The sequence below is a fragment of the Equus caballus genome, chromosome 1, assembly GCF_041296265.1.
Source record: "Equus caballus isolate H_3958 breed thoroughbred chromosome 1, TB-T2T, whole genome shotgun sequence".
Classification (NCBI taxonomy): domain Eukaryota; kingdom Metazoa; phylum Chordata; class Mammalia; order Perissodactyla; family Equidae; genus Equus; species Equus caballus.
In genome coordinates, this window is record NC_091684.1 from 14,690,534 (window position 1) to 14,709,931 (window position 19,398).

General features: G+C 42.1%; 1 long non-coding RNA gene across 1 annotated transcript; it reads left to right on the forward strand.

The window, feature by feature from the left end:
* The first annotated feature begins 2,746 nt into the window (after positions 1–2,746).
* On the forward strand, positions 2,747–4,666 carry LOC138916440 (uncharacterized). Its single transcript, XR_011423718.1, has 2 exons — positions 2,747–3,027; positions 4,340–4,666. It is a non-coding gene; the product is annotated as an uncharacterized lncRNA (long non-coding RNA).
* Positions 4,667–19,398: the final 14,732 nt, after the last annotated feature.

Genomic DNA, 19,398 nt, shown 5'->3' on the forward strand with positions numbered 1-19,398 from the left:
GGTTATTTAGCTTGCCCAGTGTCACACAGTTAATAAGTGTCAGAGAGGATTTGCTCCCAGCCACGGTCTTAACCCCCATGGTATTCCTTCTTAATGCTGTGACAATATTATGAAAATGGCCCTGTTTGGCTATCATTTTTTCCTTCATTGCCAGATCATTGGTGCCAGGGCTAGGCTTTATACAGCACTGGAGAGATGTCAGAGAGAGATGTTAGAATTCTTCACGGTTTTCGCTCTAATTATCTCCATTTTTTTTAATGGAGCTATGCATAAAAACAGAAGAGACAGAATAAACTGATGTGCCAGTACAACGACACAGAAAAAGGTGCATTTCTAAGAAGCTCTGGCAGAAAAGACTTTTATTTCTCAAAACACCGAAATGCTTCGCTGTGGTTTAGTGAAAACCCCACCTGAAGGCGAACTTCCCGCGGCTTCCAGGCTCCTGTGTAAGCAGCCGGCGAGGCGTCCAGCAGAGGGCGGGCGAGGTATCCGAACTCCAGGTTTCCGATCGTGCCGCCCGGGGTTCAGGTACCCGGTCCCGTCGTAGCCACGGTCTGAGGATGCTGCGTAAGATGGTTGTGGCCAGCCGTTCGTACAGGAAATAAAATTCCTATGCGTACAGGAAGACGTAGAAAATGAAAAGCCCTTGAAAGAAGGACTCGGCCCGTTTCTAGCATCATCTGGACGTTGTGCATGGAGAAAATTCGGTGCTAGTGTGGTAAATTTGGAATCAAAACACAGTTTACGCCAAGGACATTCTGATGCTATTTTCATTAAGGAAATTGAGAGCAGGAGCCGGCAGGGGAGCTGACGTGAAATCACAGAGTTTAGCAGTGAGGGGCCTGGAGGAAGTTTCATCTCTTCAGCAACAAACTTAAGCTGTCCTAGATGAAAAATAAACATTTTTTTGAGTTTATTTCTCACCATTTCACCATCCATGGTGGTGAAATCAGGGGATTCAGAGATAGGAGACCAGGTTTTGCATTTTTCTCCGCCATGCTCTGTATTTGTGACCTGGGCTAATTCACTCTTTCCTGAACATTCGTGCCTCGTGACACCGTTGTGAGGTCTAATGAGAGCCGGGATCACTTAATTCAGCATCTAATATTTGCACAGGAAACAGTCTTCAGAACCGTTAATTCTGTGCTGGGAGTATACAGTGTTATCATTTGGGAATTCTTTTGAACTGAGTTATTTTGAAAATATGTGGTGTGTGTTCTATAGTATGAGACAAAACTAGAAATTTAGAATGTTCTGGGGAACTCTCAAGGAGGAAACTAGAAAGCCATGATAATTCTATACAGATATGGACTGGCAGACTCCTCAGCGTGTCAGGTGCCCTTTTTTCTAGAATATTCCTTTGAATGTGTTTCTGGATAATACTGACTGTCAGGTCTTTAGAAGTAACATTCAGAAAAGGATGATGATACTATAATACATATCTGTGGCCTTCTCCCTCACTATATTTTATTTTTGCCGCTGAACGACGTGGAATGGGCAAAGGGCTGTCATTTTCTCATTTTGACAATAATGCGGCGATATTAACAATAATAAATAAATAAAATATGCTCTCGGCTAGAAATTAGTGGGCTTAGTTTCAGAGCGATACCAGTTTCCGTGGCTGGGTTATCAGCACTGCATATTTATAATGGAATTTCCAGCAGTTTCCTCAGCAGCTGTGGCTGCAAAATCTTGCCCTTACCAAGACACAGAGCTGGGATATGACAGGCGAGTCTGTGGTCCCTGATATCATGATTTTCGCTTTCTTCACTCGGGCAAGTGAAGTCTTCATGTGGAGGTTATTGTGTTTTGTCCTCACCGGAATTGCCGCGCCTGGGCGCTGATCTGTCCGTCAAGGGCACGCTTCCCTTCTGTCCGGAAAAATAGAAGCAGCAGCCAGAGACTTCAATCAGTGCTTTCAGATTCCAAAACTATGACACTGTCACACTGGTGTCATTAAAGCTAACTAACCATATTAAACGAATATTAAAATATGGGCTCCTTTGCATAACATAATGAGCAAAACTGCTTTTAAGTTTCTCCCTGTGCTTTGAGGTGAGGTGGCATTTACATTCCCAAACTTTGAAGTCGGAACAAAATGTACAGGTAGAGGGTACCAGATCAAATAATAATCAACTTCAAAAAGCATTTTGGCTGTTGAATGTCCTAGGGCTAATTTCCTCTAGACATTTTAAATGTAAATGTCTAAACTCATTTAAAAATTGTAAATTGGTCTAGGTTCAATCAAAAAGCATGGTGACGCAGAACAGGGAGAGCAGGCTAATTGTCATTTGTTTGTCAAATGAATTCCATTTGGAAAGCAATGAAACCTCCAAGCTAATTCTTTTAAGGTGAGCTGGTAGTTGTATTATCAGTTAAATGCAGTAAAATGCATAATCATATGATGATAATGAAAACTGAACCTGTGTAAGTGCTGGGGCTTTGCCTGCCACGGGGCATGGAGCGATGAAACTTAAGTACTGTAATGTTGCCTTGGCCACAATGGCACCAAGTCTGGTCTTTAGCCTTACAGACACTTTCTTTGCATTTTAAAAAACTTTATCAAAGCACAGTGGCAATATAGAAAATGTCAAAGTGAAATGCACTGTAGGCAAATTGAGATTTCATTAAGTTTAAATTTATTGCTTTTGACTGATGTATTACCATGCTTGTTAAGAACCAGTAATTTGGAATATCTGTCTGCCTGGTAAAATAGCTTTGTCTCCTTGTATATTACTTTGTATAGACTTTGAAAGACCACAATCATTCAGAGCAAGTGTAAGCTGTTTTTCAGGAGCGTCTGGAAGATTGGAAGGCATTTGGCCTTGTGCTCTGAGGAACTTCCGTGCATGTCCTGAATGTCTTGTGAAGGGATTGGAGGCTAATTGTAGAGCTCGTGTTGATGGGACTTTTGTGAGTTTTACCAAATGGTGTGGTGTGTGCAAAACTGGAGAATTGAAAATGTCTCTTCTGCTGGGGCTGCTTCCTCTTCATACTCACGAAGTGGGCACAGATGAGAGAGGAAAGGTGAGTGAGTAGCGATGGGGAATACACCGGGTTCAGTCAATAGAGAAACAGAACTGCAGTGACTTAGGGAAGGAGGATGGTATAGTTCAATCCAGATGTTTTACGACATGGAAGAGGAGATCCAGCGGTCACACAGCCTGTGAGTGGCAGAAGTAGCCATTGAGGTCTCAGCTCCAATGTCAACTCCTCAGAGAGGCCTTCCCTCACGTTTTAGCCACCATTGTCCCCCCACCACTGCTGTTGGTCTCTAACACATCAGTCAGCAAAACTTTTTTTTTTTTCCTAAGGAAGATTATCCCTGAGCTAACATCTGTGCCAATCTTCTTCTATTTTGTATGTGGGTCACTGCCACAGCATGGCTGACGAGTGGTATAGGTCTGAGCCCAGAATCCAAACCCTCGAACCTGGGCTGCCGAAACAGAGTGCGCCAGACTTAACCACTAGGCCACTGGGCCAGCCCTGGCAAACTCTTGTTTTTTAAAGCTTTATTGTAGTATAATTAATACACAAAAAACTGCAAATGTTCAGTGAAACCATCACCACAATCAAGGTGCTAAACATATTCATCACCTCCAAAATTTCCTTGTGTGTGTATGTGTTTTGGTAAGAACACTTAACATGAGAACTATCCTCATAACATATTTTAATCTGCACAATACCATATTGTTAACTATATATATGTACTGTGTTGTACAGCAGATCTCTAGAAGTTATTCATCTTGTGTGATTAAAACTTTATACCCGTTGAGCAACAACTCCCCGTTTCCTCCTCCCCCAGCCCCTGGCAACTACCATTCTATTCTCTACTTCTATGACTTTGACTATTTTAGATGCCTCATAGATGTGGAATCATGCAGTGTTTGTCTTGCGACTGGCTTATTTCACTTAGCATGATGTCCTCTAGCTTCATCCACATTGTTGCAAATGGTACAATTTCCATCTTGTTCAGGGCTGAGCTTTTTATGTTAAGGGATGCACAGAAGGCCAAGAGGCAAAACTGATGATAATATATAGATACTTAAGCGACAGGAGGGAGAACAAATTTGCACAAGTTTTTACTGATGAAATTCAAAATAGAATATAACAATTGAGTACAATATTTTGTAATGTAGGTTTGCTAATGAGAAGAATGGAATTCTTTTTTGGGGAGGATAATATTTCATTGATTGGGGGTCGCATGTAAAAACCGTTCACAGCTCATGGCCTAATACAAACAGGTTGTGGGCTGGACTTGGCTGCAGGCCAGTTTGCACGCTCCGGGTCTAGCACGTTGCACTATTTAATTTTCTCCACTGGACATATCACTCTCTAGAATCACCTTCTGATTGTTTGCTGCTTCATTATCGGTCTGCCTGCACGAGAAAAGCGAGGTCTATGAGAACAGAAGCCTCGTCTGCTGTGTCTGCCTCTGCATCCACAGCTCCTGGAAGAGCGGCTGTGCACCTGGTACCTACGTGGTGGACATTCATTTGATGCTTGGTGACTAATGAGTAAATCCAGATTCTACCAGATCCTACTGAATAAATATGAAAATAGATGTCCTACCAAAGGGATGGGAAATGGTGATTGTTCTTTCAGTATGTCTTGCCTTACAGCAATGGTATTACTGAAATAAATAACTCAAACTTCAGGTTCCTTCTGATTTGTGTCACTGTTTCAATTCCTAGATTCTTTTCTGATTTTACTGTTACGAGGAAATAATAATTAACCAGAGCATTGCATATCTTAATAGCCTTTCTATTCTGTAGTATTTGGCTGTTTATCAATACCCCTTTGGCCATGATCATAGATGCGCTGAACTCTGTGCCCAGCTGCCCTGCCACTTCTCTACCTCTAAGTCCAGGCCTCTCTGCAGTGGAACACCTGTGCAGCCGTTCACATGGGTTCAGGTTTAATGCCCTCTCTGAAGCCTTTCCTGAGACCCCAGCCTTCTCGGAGCCCCCTTCTCTGAACACCTGTACTCTGTCCGTACGTTGAGCTCACACTGTTCTGTTTCATAGTAGTTTTCTCATTCTTTGGTGGGTATCAGTGTTTGTTATCTGACCTAATAGATTGTGAATAAGCCCTCTGAGGGTAGTGGTCTCCTTGTGCTTCTTTGATATGCTACACACTACCTCTTTCAAGCATGATTGCGTATTTCTTAATTTTTTTGTGTTATACTTGGGAGAAGAAGATGAAAAAATCATAAAGAAACAAGCCCATATCAAGAATTTTTAAAAAAAACACATACACTCACACGTATAAAAGAAGAGAGAGCATTCATACCAGTCCAACTTCTTACATCACTCAATGACAATGAAAATCCGTAATCAGAACTGAGACCTTAAGTCACCTTAATTCTGCAGCCCATAAGTAATTTTTTCGTTATTCTTAGTATGCAAAGCATTTTATGAAGACGTTTCACATCTAGGTGCTTGGTAAGGTTCCCTTGTTGACTTCCGGTTATACAAGGAATTCAAGGAACTGACATAGCCATTCTCTGAACATCTAGTGAGGCGAGGTTTACCTAGACTGTGCTTGGTAGAAATGTGAGCCCTTCAGAAATATGTTGTTAAAAAAATATTGAAAGTGTATACACATATATCCAAAGTGACAAGTTCTACCATGAATATGTTTGTATCTGACATCATAGTTAATCCATTCCATAAGCCTCTGTTGGAATAACAAAATCTCTCTGCTTTGTCTGCTTAATCAAAAGAACTAGTAGGAAGAGAGAAAGGGCCAGTCTCTCAGAGGAATCTCTGGTCGTTTCCGTACCAATTAACCACAGAGGGGACAGCAGAGAGAAAATGTCCCATTGTTATTCAAACCCAGGACTGGCCTGGAAGGCTGCGGTTCTGAACCGGGATTGGGCATCAATTTTGCCCCCAGCAGACATTTGGCAATGTCTGGAGACATTTTTGATTGTCTTGACTTGGGAAGGGGATGTTACTGTCATCCTGTGGATAGAAGCAAGGGAGGCTGCTAAATATCCTTCAATGCACAGGGCAGCCCCCCACAGCAAAGAATCATCTGGCCTCGAATGTCCATAGAGCCACTATTGAGAAGCCCTTCATTTAAGGCAGGCTCCACAGTGCAGACGGGGAGCTAGGGCTTCTTGCCTTGCCTTTTGGATCATACATAGTTGGGACCAAACAATCCCACCTATGAAGAGATCAATGGAATCTGAACTTCAGCATGGAAAGGTGCATCAAAGAGTGCCAGTCTCTGAAACATACTGAGTCAATGAATTTGGAGGAAGAGATACACCAAAATACCACTTCTTACATGATCAGCATAACCATCCATTGCTTGAACAACACACATATCTCAGTGGAACTGCGCCTTCTGTGCACCTCCAATGCCCCACAAAATATCACTACATTATCAGTTACTAAGCCCTAACTAACTAAATCACTTCCTTACCAGAATTTTTTTCTGTGCTCAATTTTTTTTGTAGTGAGAAAGGCACCACAAGAAATCTAATTTATAACAGGAATTATGTACTTTTTAAAAGTCCAGGTCATATTTCAGAATCACAGCTCCCTCATATACTTCCCGTTACCTTCTTTGACTACAATGACAATTTGGTGTAAATGATGACTCCGAAGCAGTGTATGACCTTGACTCAATGGTGAATGATCATTTGGAGATGCACATTACTTCATAAGGCAGGGGAATTAAAAGGAATTCCAACCAGGATGGAAGCAAGAAGGAGTTTAAAAAAATTTCTGCTAATTAGAAAATTAATTCATCTATCATGTTCTAATCAATCAATACTTTATGGAATGTTGTATTATTCCATATTGGGGAGTTGCATCTTTATAGCAAATTCCATGGCTTTCTATGAGCTTATGTACAGTTCTCTGAATTATCTTTAGTTCTCTAAAGTTATTAGGATTTTACTTAGAATAGTATCTTTTGAAATAAGCAGGTAATATTTTGTACCAACTATGCTAGATGCATTAAATAGGGGTTTTATATTTATAGTCCTCACAACAATCCATTGGGGTTTATATTATTATCCCCATTTCACAGATCTGAGGATTGAGGTTTAGAGCTACTCAATGGCTTGCCCAGAGTTACATAGCTGAAAGGATATAGCTATATATGAACCCAAGTCTATCTGGCTCAAACACTGCATGGATATACTGAAATGCTCAAATGCTCTTGGTGGCCATGAGGTGAGATTTTTATGACTCTATATCAAGGTGGCACAAAATAAAATAAAAATCTGTTAATTTGATCAGTCCAGCCAACCTATATTCCTGAGGGCATAAAGGGATTTTTATGGATGAAATCATTTCAGTTTACATTAACTTGATGAAGTTAACCGAGAAATAAACCAACCAGCCAGCAAACAAACTTTCGCTTGACTCTAGAGCAATGGTTCCAAATATGTAGTCTCCAGACCAGGAACATCGGCATCAACTGGGAATTTGTTAGAATGCAAATTCTTGGATCCCACTCAAAGCCTACCAAATCAGGATCCCGGCGGGTGGAGTGCACACTCTGTTTCAGCAAAGCCTCTGTTACTCTGATGTCCATGCATGTGTGAGAACCTCTGCTCTAGACACAGCCTGTTACTTACTGCATCTACCTGTGCTCATCCTTACTGTTACATCTCCAGGACTTTCATTTGATTTTTTCACATTGTGTGCTCCACTTTTATTGGAAAGAAGCAGTTGACAATAATAAACAAAAATCTCAGATTTGTTTAAAATGCCAACTCCCCCAGGTATATCCTAATAAATTCAACATGTGGTCAGCTCAATCTCAGACATTTTCTACAACTATAGGATCATGGGATGTTACCCGATGGATTTAGCCTTAATTTGGCAGTACTGAAAATTCCTGAAATAGGTGAATTTTATTCTGAATAGTTTTAGAATTTGATGTAGTTTAGTTTACTAAGATTCTTTTAAAAATAGGTAGTCCATATTTGATATATATAACAATATGGCATAGTTTATTATTCTTAAACTGTTTTGAGTAAAGATGGGGTTGCTATTTCTTTTTTTTCACTCTGGAGCTAGCCAAATCTTTAATAGAAAACAAAGTGCCTTCTTTGGATGGTCATTCTAAAAAGGAAAACCTTGCTGAATCTTGGAGAATTCCTGTTCCATAGACAACTTCTGAATTCAGGAAATTGTAAGACCATAAGTGGCTCATTAAAAAATTATTATAGCTCCTGTTTTCGAAAGAGAGAGTCCTCATTTTGATCCTTTTCTTCCCTCCTGTGATGTCTCTTGGGAACTATCCCAGGTTGAGAGGTTGGTGAAAGAAAACTAGTGTTCTGCTCAGCAGGCTACTGTCACTCCCCCTGCAGGGCCATTAAACACTTGCCTTGAAGGTATTTGCCAAAGATCTTACTTATTAACTTAATTCTGTTGGGCTTGTAAGATCCAACATGCAAATTCGTGTATGTCAATGAACTCATTCATGGAAATGTGTATTTCCAGGAAGGACCAGTCAAGATTGCTGAGAAGAGAAGTGGCAGCCCCATTCTGTTATCCACCTGCCATCCTACCTGCTGGATCCCACTGAGATGATCATAATTCAGGTTTAAAAAATACTATTTAAAAAGGGAAATGATGTAAGTCTAAATTAGAACATACGCAACGGTACAAAGTAAAAATATATTTACCACAGTTGCTATTAATGTCGCTATAGGAGGGAGGTAAGAAAAACACGTCATCTTGAATAAGTTTTACCTCTTTCAAGTTATCTCCTAATCTGTTACTGAATAATGAATGGTTTGTGGACCATGTTTATTTCATCTCTAGAAGTAAGGTCTGCAACTCAGAAGATGAGAAAAGATAGAGATTTCAAGCCACTAGCAGTGATAAGTGGCCCTGCGCAAATAAATTTGAAAGAAGGCTCTACAGATCCTCTCTATTAGCATCATGACACCTTGCAAGAAGAAACTTGTGCTGGAGAAAAAGTTGGAAGCAGTGTGACACATAAGAAGAGGAAAGAACCCTCACTGCCTGCCCCCACCCATGACACATGCACAAACACACACACAAACACACACACGCCAGTTCAAGCCTTCGGGTCCTTCACTGCCTAGAAGGCCCCATTTGGCTGAGAGTCGCTAAGTCCTGTTCCACATAAAAGTCAGACAGCTGTGAAAGGGCAGTCTGCAGGACGGTATCCTGTGGATCGGTAAGAAATAGCACCTATCGGACAAAGATATTGGAAGCATTTGCATAGCTGCCTCAGGAGTGAGAAATCGCTTCTTGTGGAGACAGACATTTGGAAACAGATAAAGCCTGTGAAGAATGCCTCTTTTTGAGTTCCGAGATTAATGTAGACGTGAACACATGAGTTCTGTTTTAGGGAGCCTCTTCTCTGTTACAGATAGCCGGGACTGGGCAGCTTGGATTACCTAATAATGGGTCACTTTAGTTCTCTCATCATCACTTATCAGGTACATTAGTTTAAAACCTGCAATTTTGAACTTAGCATTATTGAGCTTTCCAAAGATTAAATTACCGAACTTTTGTTGGTGAGTGTCTCTGTGAAATTTCCTGAAAAGGATAGTCCTCTTTCTTTGTGTGAAAGTGAAGCCAAATCACATACTTTATTGATATTTATAGACATACAAATGATAGTGCTAATGTAGTTTAATGCCTGTCTACTTGACTGGAAAGGCTGTGGGCTGTGCTTTTGGGCTTTTGTTTTTCTTAAGATAATGTGGAGTACTGTAGTCTCTTTGTGAGCTTAATCAGAGTAGGTAGCATTTTTTTTTTTTCTTGTTTTTCCCAAAGCCTGATTTCAGAAGAAGGCTTACACCAAAAGTCTTTTTCAAAAAAGGCTCCGTGTTTGCCCCTGAAATGGGTCCAGTCTCTCCAGCGTTCTAGCACCAAAAATAGACCCCCATGTCTGTCTATCTCCTTAATAGCTCAGGCAGATAATGTGGGAACATTGATGCTTTAACAAAGGCAAGTCAGTTTTAACTCTCTATACTAGAAAACGCCTCCACTGAGAGGGAGAGTCTTAATTTCAAGACCATCAAGATGTAATGTTTTCAGAGTAATTTTACGGACATTCTGCCCATCAATGCCTGAAAGGGTTTAGAGTTCTTGAGTCACCATAGGCTTAAACATCCAGGCATGAACCAAGTTTGTAATTTTGCGGAAGAGTATTAAATGTTGATCTGTGGTGACTAAGCAGAATTAAGAGATAATTTACACGCTCTCTCTTTGGGCAGTTTGCGTATACCTTCTGCTCGTCATAGATGAGTGATAAGTCAACTTCTGGCAAAGATAGGAATGGAACCAGAATATCCTGGCCAAAACGGTTGATGACATCTTGAATTTCTCTGGGAAAGGAATGAATAGGCAAAGATAGTGGCAGGTGATCTGCACATATTGCTAAGATGCTGGAGAAAGAGGTAGGGTTTGCTTAAAGCAAAACCAAATAAAAATCCCGTGCATATCAAAGTCCATGTCCGTTCTTGTTATTCTGAGCAAAGCTCAGGTTTCTGAGCTTCGAGTCATTGTTAAAAGGGATTTTTGGTCGCTAGCGTGTCTATGATGGTCATGGTTAAAATGTATTTTTGGCCTGTATAGCCTCTATGGCTTGGTACTATATTGGTTTCAAAAATGAATTTACTGAAAAGTTTGTAAGAAATATAAACAGCAGGCAAAGAACGGTAAGTTCCTTTATACCTAAATGTTTATACTGCAAAAATGGCAAAACTCAAGCTCTTTCACAGCAACCTATGGAAATGGTATTTGGTCCTCAGGTAACACAAACAAACCTATCTTAATAAGTCGGAAAAGTGTAACCTGTTCTCATGTGGTTCCTGACGTCTTGGTAGAGGGCTCAGTTTCCATTTGAATCAGAAGATATTTTTAGTGATGAGATTCTTTAAATGGTGAATCTAAAAGTAATACTGTTAGTATCCGACTGGCATTAGAGCATTCTGAAACATGTCTCTCTATTGTTGGCTCTGACTCCTAAATTTGAACATAACAGGAATCTTTCTAGAAGACTCTTGTTTTCCTGGCCTGAATTAGAATTCAGAGTGGCCTGAGATATTTTTCCCAATCCTTCTAGACACCCCAAACTTGTCTTTCTCACGGGTCTATATCAGGGTGTTTATTACACACATTCACTCCCAGGTGTGAGAATCTGTGCAAATACAATGATCTCCAATCTTACAGATGACTATTCCGGTCTGGCTAAATTCTCCAAAGGGGCTCTGGCTTCCAATGGAACTTTAAGTAAATAGTTTATTTTTTATTTAAGTATCGGGAGACCATCTACCGAGGCTTTTCTCCTAGCCGTTTAAACCACATGTGAATTAAGATAGCCAGAGGAATTCAGTATTTCTCTTTAAACAAGATATACTGTTTTCAACTGCAGAATAAAGCCAGGAGTTAGATTTTGCTTGGATGCTGAATTCTCCTGGAGCACAAAGGGGCTGCGGAGAGCACGAGGTACACTAATGGAACATAGAGTTCCACAGTTCCTTCTCAGAGGCGACTCCAGAGAGGCGAGGAAAGGAAAAGCCAAGAGTGAGAGGTCACCCTGATAAGTACAAAGAAGTTGCTTCCAGTGCTTTCTCCCATTGTGCCCGTTACACTTATTGGTGTGAATAATGTTGTTTTGTTTTCAGAAAGATAATCATGAGCAAAAAAAAAAGAATGGTGAAGTGATAAGGCAGGCTCAGGAAATTTGAGAATGACACATTTGTGATAATATATGTTAATTTAGTTGGATAGATGTGAATATTTTCATAAAGAACAAAGAGAAAGACAGACTATAGCTTAGATTCATTCGTTTAGACTTTTATATGGGCATTACCCATGTTCAAAATGCACAAATCTCTTGGAAAGAGTTTTTTTTTTAAACGCATTTTGTCGTGGTGGCTTATTTATTTAAAATTACCATATTTTTCTTGCTTTGGAGATAAAAACTCTGGTGGAGCCAGACTTCAAATAGATGATGTTCTGAGCACATCAAAACAAAGAAAGTGTTTCTGAAACCAAATAAAAGCATTTTTTGAATGACTCCCTCATCCATTCAAGTCTCCTTTCAGCTTAGCGGCACTGGCTCAGATAAAGTCTCGAACACCTCACAGCCTATTCAAAAGTATCGGATTCAACTGAAGGTGAAGAAAATGGGCTATCTGCAATATTCATGAGTTGGGAACTTCCCAAGTTTGGCCATTGTCTGAATGACTTTACAACTGCTTGGGGTGTGTATTACACAACAGATATTCACAGGCACCCAGTGCTCCTATCAAGCCAAACCTTGCAAGTGAGTCCAAAGGAGCTCCCCCGACACCGCATCCCCCGCCCATCCTTTCCTAACTCAGGTCCCAGGAAAAATGCTGCCCAGTCTTTGAAGTGTGCTATTCTACTCCTTGGTTGCCCAGACTGAACTACAGGCCTTGATAACCTGTCTTCAAGTGAACTAACTGAACTCAAATGTTTTGTGTTCGTAGCATTGGGGGTAGTTTTTTCTCTAATTGGAGCAAAGCACAGTTTAGTATACCAAAACTAAACTGGACAAAGGAGACAGGTTCATTTTATGGGGACAAGTTGAGACCTAAGCGAGAAAGTACTAAGCAGTCTGATGAACTCTGGAAGGAGGGAGGGAGGGAGGAAGGCAAGGAGGGAGGGAAGGAAGGATGGAACGAAGAAGGGAGAGAAAGGAGGGAGGGAGGAAGTCCAGGGTTGTTCTGCCCAACAGGAGTGGATTTCCAAAGCTGGCTAAGGAGTTGCAAGATGGATGACACCTACCTTTAATATTTCCTCCTCAAAGTAAATGCCTTCTGTCTAATACTCAGCCTGTAACTGACATCAAACATAAGTACCTAGAATCTTATACCCCAGAGCACGGGGTAGTGGAAAGAGCCCCCATATTTGGGTCCCAGCATTGCCACTGACTGTGACCTTGGACAAGCAACTAGATTTTTCCGGCCAGTTTTTCCATCTGAATAATGAGGATATGGAATCTCATTTCTAAAAGCCCACCATTTTATTATCTCCACTGTTCCCCTCCTACCCAAAACAGCATCGTAGCTAAATGGCAAGCCAAGTATTAGGTCTAAGACTGACTCTAAACCCCTTGGAGACCATGTAGAACAAAGGCCTTGAGAATACCAAGGAAACTGACTATGCATCAAGAGCAGGTTGAATTATATCACCCCCAAAAGGTATGTCCAGACCCTATGCCAACCCTAAAACCTATGACTGTGACCTTATTTAGAAAAAGGGTCTTTGCAGGAGTAATTAAGTTAAGGATCTTGAGATGGTATCATCTTGGATCATGTGAGTGGGCCCTAAATCCAATGACAAATGTCCTTGTAAGACACAGAAAAGGAAAAGAAGCAAACACCAGGGAGAAGACAAGGTGAAGACAGAAGCAGAGACTGGAGTGATGAAGCCACAAACTAAGGAAAGCCGGGAGCTGTCAGAAGCCGGAAGATACAAGGAGGAATTCCGCCTAAGAATTGGGACAAGCTGAGACCCAAGCAAGAAAGTACTAAGTACTAAGTAGACATCTTGGTTTAGGACTTCTGGCCTCCAGAACTGTGAGAGAATAACTTTCTGTCATTTTAGGCCACCAGTTTGTGGTAACGTGTTATGACAGCCCTAGGAAACTAATACAGTGCCAGATTGTCTGGCCCACGCTTCCCCTGGCGGGGCCACAGGCACAGGCTGTCTGCAGGTTACATAGGTGCCAGCACCCTGTCTCTTCTCTTTGGATGCCAGTTTTTGACTCAAAAAAAGAGCAACCGTAAGACATATGGGGAAGTCGCAGTGCTGCTGGGCATGAATGAGCCTTGACTTCAAGGGGAGGCAGCTCACCCTGCCTGCTTTTCCTGAGTGTTCCCCCTTCCCACTGGAGCATGGCGACTCCATGCACTTGACATCAAGTCCCCATTACTTGAAGGAATGAATGGTCCACTTGCAAATTTTCCGAAGGTTTTAGGCCTCAGGAGGTGAAGCTTTCTGGGCCGAGGTTAATATTAGTCATTGGCTGATCTCTGTGGAAGGCAGAGGACAGGGGTGCCTGCTCTGTTGTCATTACCCCAATCTTCTTGGCAACCTACAGAGAGCATCTGCACACCTGATTGGGTGGGAAAGAGTGAAGATGTCAGCGGGGTGGCCAAAAGGCCAGACTGTGAGGAGAGAATTCCGACTGGTGCCCAACCTTCAGAGAGGTTTGTCTTAGGCACTTCCATGCAGTTCTACCAATTCTCCTCTCTCCCAGCGTCTAACTGGAGGAAGGGAGACTGTGAGAGACAAACTGGTTGGAGGTGCTGATTCCCCTTCACAGTTGCTAAGCCACCAGGAAATTACTCTATCAGAGCGCCTCTTTCACTGAAATGCCAATCATATTTTTCCTACCTGTCTTTATCTCGCACATAAGCTTCTCGAGGAAGGGCAGCAGGTCTGTTTTTGTCATCTTTTTTTTGCTTTGTGTGTCTATATATATATACCTGACACATTAATATGGCCTCATAAGAGTTTCAAGCATAGGCATAAAAGTAAAACATGAATGTCCCCCTCAGCCTAACTGTACCCTCACTCTCTGTCTCACAGGTAAATTCTGATAGCCATTTGGCAAGTCTCCTTCTAGACGTTTACCTTGGCGTTCATAAACGTGTGTACATCCGCTCTATCTATCTATCATCTATCATCTTTGACTTTGCTCTGTTTTCCTACAACTTGCTCTCTTCCTTTAACATCACGTCTTGGAGATCTTTTCATGTCGGTCTGTGGTGATCTGCATAATCTCACAGTAACTCACTCCCCCATAGATGGACAATCAGGTTGTTTCACAGTTGTGAGCCAGGCCGCAAGACCCAGCCTCATTCACACATACCGGCGCACAGGTGTAAGTATTTCTTTTGGATGGCTGTAATTGCCGCATTAAATTGTTAACTGGTGCTGTCCACAGCGACCCTTCCCCCCTCTATCCTTCACCTCTGCACTTGGAACTCTCCTGGAATTGCTCCTATCTCAGGGGCAATTTTTCCTTTTTTGAGCTGTAGTTTCCGCTAGATCCTAGGTTGATTTCTCCATGGATTTGATCCTTTCTTTCTATCTTTCAAAAATTCCTCAAAATCCCTGCTCAGTCCCTCATTTTCCAGCACTGTTATGAAGATACACGCACACACGTACACACAAACACAGACATTCGCCCGCTTCTGATTTGTGGAGTTTGCAGCGGGAGCGGGTAAACCCGTGTGCTCAGCCTGCTGTCTTGAGCTGGGTTGTGCCAACTACTCTATGTCCAGTGTCCGGTGCTTGACAATTGCCGTGCATGGACAGAGTCTCTGTTGGGAGGATAAATGAATTTTTGCTTTGGGTAGGTATCAACATCTGATCAAGAACAAATGGTCTCCTTAAAGGGGCTGATCTCTGTGTTGGTGGATTACCCTTCAATGAACCGCCCACAACTACAAGATATTGTGCAGCTGACTACATATGTAGGGGTGAAAGTGGGGTGGGTTTGAGGGAAAACATTCGCATCTTTAATCTCCGTGTAAATTTAACATGAAAGACTATTCTGCATTGTTCATGAAGGCCTAGAAACCTCCTACCAGACAACAACAAGTAAATTTAACGGAAGTTAATTTGATGACTTGTTTCTGATAAAAGGATGTGTTGGCATACATGTCAGCCACTCAGCTGCTTTTTAAATTTCCTTGAGAGACTTGATACCACTGAAATTTAAAGAGATATGTGACCGTTAATGGGACAGTATCAAAGGAAGCTTAAAAACAAGTCCATGCTCAGAATACTTGACTTACACTTGCTCAAGTTCCACTTGAGATTCAAGGAAACACTCTAGCAACCTGGATTCTATTTATTGAACCCAAACGGACCCTCGTCTGCAGCCCTGCGCTCGCTCGTGCGCGCTCCTGCTGACAGGTGCTACAGATGTGGTCCCTGCTGGGCCTTTCTCGGCAGCCATCTGTCAGCGAGGCCTTCGCTCCTCCAGGCAACAGGCGTGTTGATAAGAATATACACTTTCTGCAGTTGACAGACTTTGCTATTCAAAACACTGTAAAAAAATGGCTATAGGAATTTAATTAGCAACTTCCATTAAGAGATTAGATGAGAAGAACAAAGAGAAACCAAGGGAAAGGCTCCTTAATAAAACCGGAGAAGCTGCAGAATATTCATAGCATAACAAAGGAAATGGAGACTCTTTTCCGTGAATTGTCAGAAGTGACAGATCTGTTCTGATGTTTTCTCACGTCCCGGTTGGTCTGACTAACGAGGTGCAGTGCGGAGGGCAGATTTCCGACAGGGCACCTCATACTGACTCCAGCAGGTAACAGGTGTGGAGCTAGCAGCCTGGCCGTGCAGCAGGGCCTGTGCGCTTTCACATGTCACTGTGTGGCCCCTGGAGGCTGTGGCTAGTTGACTTAGTGCCAACATTCAGGGCTGATCCTAAATGAGTCAACTGGCTGTGCCATGGCCTCTGGCTGCCTCCGTGAGTTGGTCAACTAGCTAACAGTTGTGAGTTGGGTCAATAGAGGTGAGAGGGTATAAACGCACCAGAATGAATCCATTCCTTCTAAGAAACAGACTCCTAGGAGGCATTCAGCCACATCACCGTACATGTGCGTGTTGGTAGGGAGGCGGGGATATGCAATGCTCTCATAAGGTCAGGAGAATGGCAGAGTTCATTTTGTTTACACCCCTTAGAATGGCTAAGAAAACAAATGGTTGGCTCAAGACCCTATGGTGAAAATCCAACCAAGAATTCCTTCGATTCCTTAATGCCGACGCTCTTCCTAAAAAATGCATAGTGGAGGAACCGGTGAAGAAATCGTAGAACTGCATTTGGGACATGAAGACTTTGGCCCAAAATGCTACCAGCTGTTCCTCGCCAGTAGCTACTTCTGTCAGACTCAACTGTTTCCCCATGCCTCTGAGACAGAAGAATGATTTCCATGTTACAAAATATCTCCTCATTTTGATCTCATTCAAAGGCCTGATAAATAGATTCAAGTGGGAATCCCCCATGCAGTATCAGGCAGCATCGATGAAAACAACTAGCCCATCATTTCATTTTTTAATTGAAATAGACTCAGATGTAGTAAGATTATCTTTTCACTTTCCAGAGGAAGTCCTCTGAAAATATAAAGTTGTATATAAACTTGGTTTTTCACCAAAACTAATCCATGCTATAATTTTGCCAAATACATGTGTGTGTGCACACGCACACATATGTCTAGTAAAGTTAAAATGAAATTCTTATGAGATTAAATATTCTTAGTTCCAAAGTCAAAATTAGGTAAAAATACATTAATTAATAAGTGAGTCATAGCCTACGTACTGTGAATTAAAGATATCTCTGTAATGGGTTCTAGTTACTAAAAGGTTAATTAATTTTTCTTATTTCCAAGAAAAAATAAAGCTAATGCAAGATAATGAGATAGATGGGTGGATTTCGGGGGAAAAAAAGCTAGAAAATTGCTGATGGCTTGGCAAAAGAGCCAAAGGAAATTATCATCGTTGTCTTTTGTTCTTGTGAACTCAAAGTCGTTTCTTGCAGTTGTTAGTGTAAGATGAACTAAATTAGAGAATGTGTGATTTCAGCGGTTGCTAAATGTAGCCAGCCCCCTTTATGTGGGTTGCTAAGTTCTGCACTCAGGCCTTTGTAGGTTGACACAGTGATGGCGCCGACCCCTTCTGGGCGTTGGACTTCCTGTTGGGCTTTCCAATGCCACTGCCCCCTCCTGCCCTCCTGCTCAGGAGCCCTTTCTGCATCTACAGTGGTCCCCCCATTATCTGTGTGGGATACGCTCCGAGACCCTCAGTGGGTGCCTGAAACTGCAGATAGTACTGAGCCCCGTTCACACCATGTCTTTTCCTATACATACGTACGCATGATAAAATTCAATTGAAAAATTAGGCACAGTAAGAGATTGATAACAATAAGTAGAAATAAAATAGAATGATTATAACAATACACTGTAATAAAAGTTATGTGAACGTGATCTCTCTCTCTCTGAAACTGTCTTACTGAACTGTACTCACCTTTACCCTCCTTTTCTCGTGATGACGTTAGATGACGAAATACCTACATGAGGCACTGGAGTGAGGTGTACATAGTGTTAGGCTACTATTGACCTTCTGACAATACATCAGAAAGAGGATCGTCTGCTTCCAGACTACAATTGATGGCGGGAAACTGAAACCTCGGAAAGCGAGGATAACAGGGGACTACTGTACTCTGAGTAGAGGTCCCCTATGACTCATGGCTTTTACTTATACAGCCTTTATAACTATTTGGAGACACGCTGATCTGTATGTCCATGGAATGAAAGGGCTAGAAAGGGCCACTGGCAACACACATTGTTTCCTGAAATTGTCCGTGAAATCAGCTCTCCACCGGCCCCCGTGGTTTCCTCTCTCCGTTTGTACCAGTCGAGACAGAAGACTAAAGCACGTCATTCTCTGCATCTGCTTCTCTAGACCCAACTTCACAGCTGAACACATTTCCGTCTTTCTTTTACATGCCTGGGAAGCAGACGGCTTTGTGCGTCACCTCTGGTGTCCTGGAAGGTTCCTGCTACCCTTGGGATTCCTCTGCTGGCCAGGTTTAGCCCCTGCACTTTGTGCCATGATAGTCTGAAGCTCTTCCAGGCTTCGACTCTGGACAAGGATGCATTCATTCCTCATATATGTCACATGTCAGGCTCTGTTCTAGGCACTGGAGATACAGCAGGAAAAACAAAGGAAAGAAAAGAAATAACGAAAAAAAGGACACAAATGTCTGCCCTCATAGAGCTTGCATTACAGTGGAGGGAGCCAGGCAATAAAGTGAAGAATGGTGCTAAGTGCCGTGGGGTTTCCGTTAACTGAAAGAAGAAGGGTCGAGAATTCCTTTTGGATGTGGTAACCTCTGTGGAGAGAGGGGGTTGATGTGTGGATCACTGAGTAGGCGTTAGAAGGTGACCCCTCTCCCCACAGAGGGCAGGGGCCATCTCGGACTTGCATCCTTCAGGGTTCCAGTGAGAAGAACGAATACCAAACATATCCTATAGCTCCCTTATAGGGCAGCCCTGTGATTTTTTTTTTTTTTTTTTACCAATAAAGAGAAGCTCACAGAGTTAAGACTTAAACGTACAGTCAATTCAAGCAGTGTGTTCATGAAAACTAAACACCTCCTTAGATATTTCTTTTTTAACGAATATGGAAAAGAAAATCTTGGAATGAGGATGCATCCTTTGGCTCTTGATCTCGGGAAGTCAGAGGTGGTCAAAGCTATTTTGGGATGGAGAGGGCCATCTGATCTTTAGGGAACAGCCAGCCAGCTTTCCCCAAGATTATCCTTATAGGAACAACGCCGTCCCTCCGTCCTGCAGTATCTCTTTTAAACTTATGTTTAAAGAGCTATACTTAA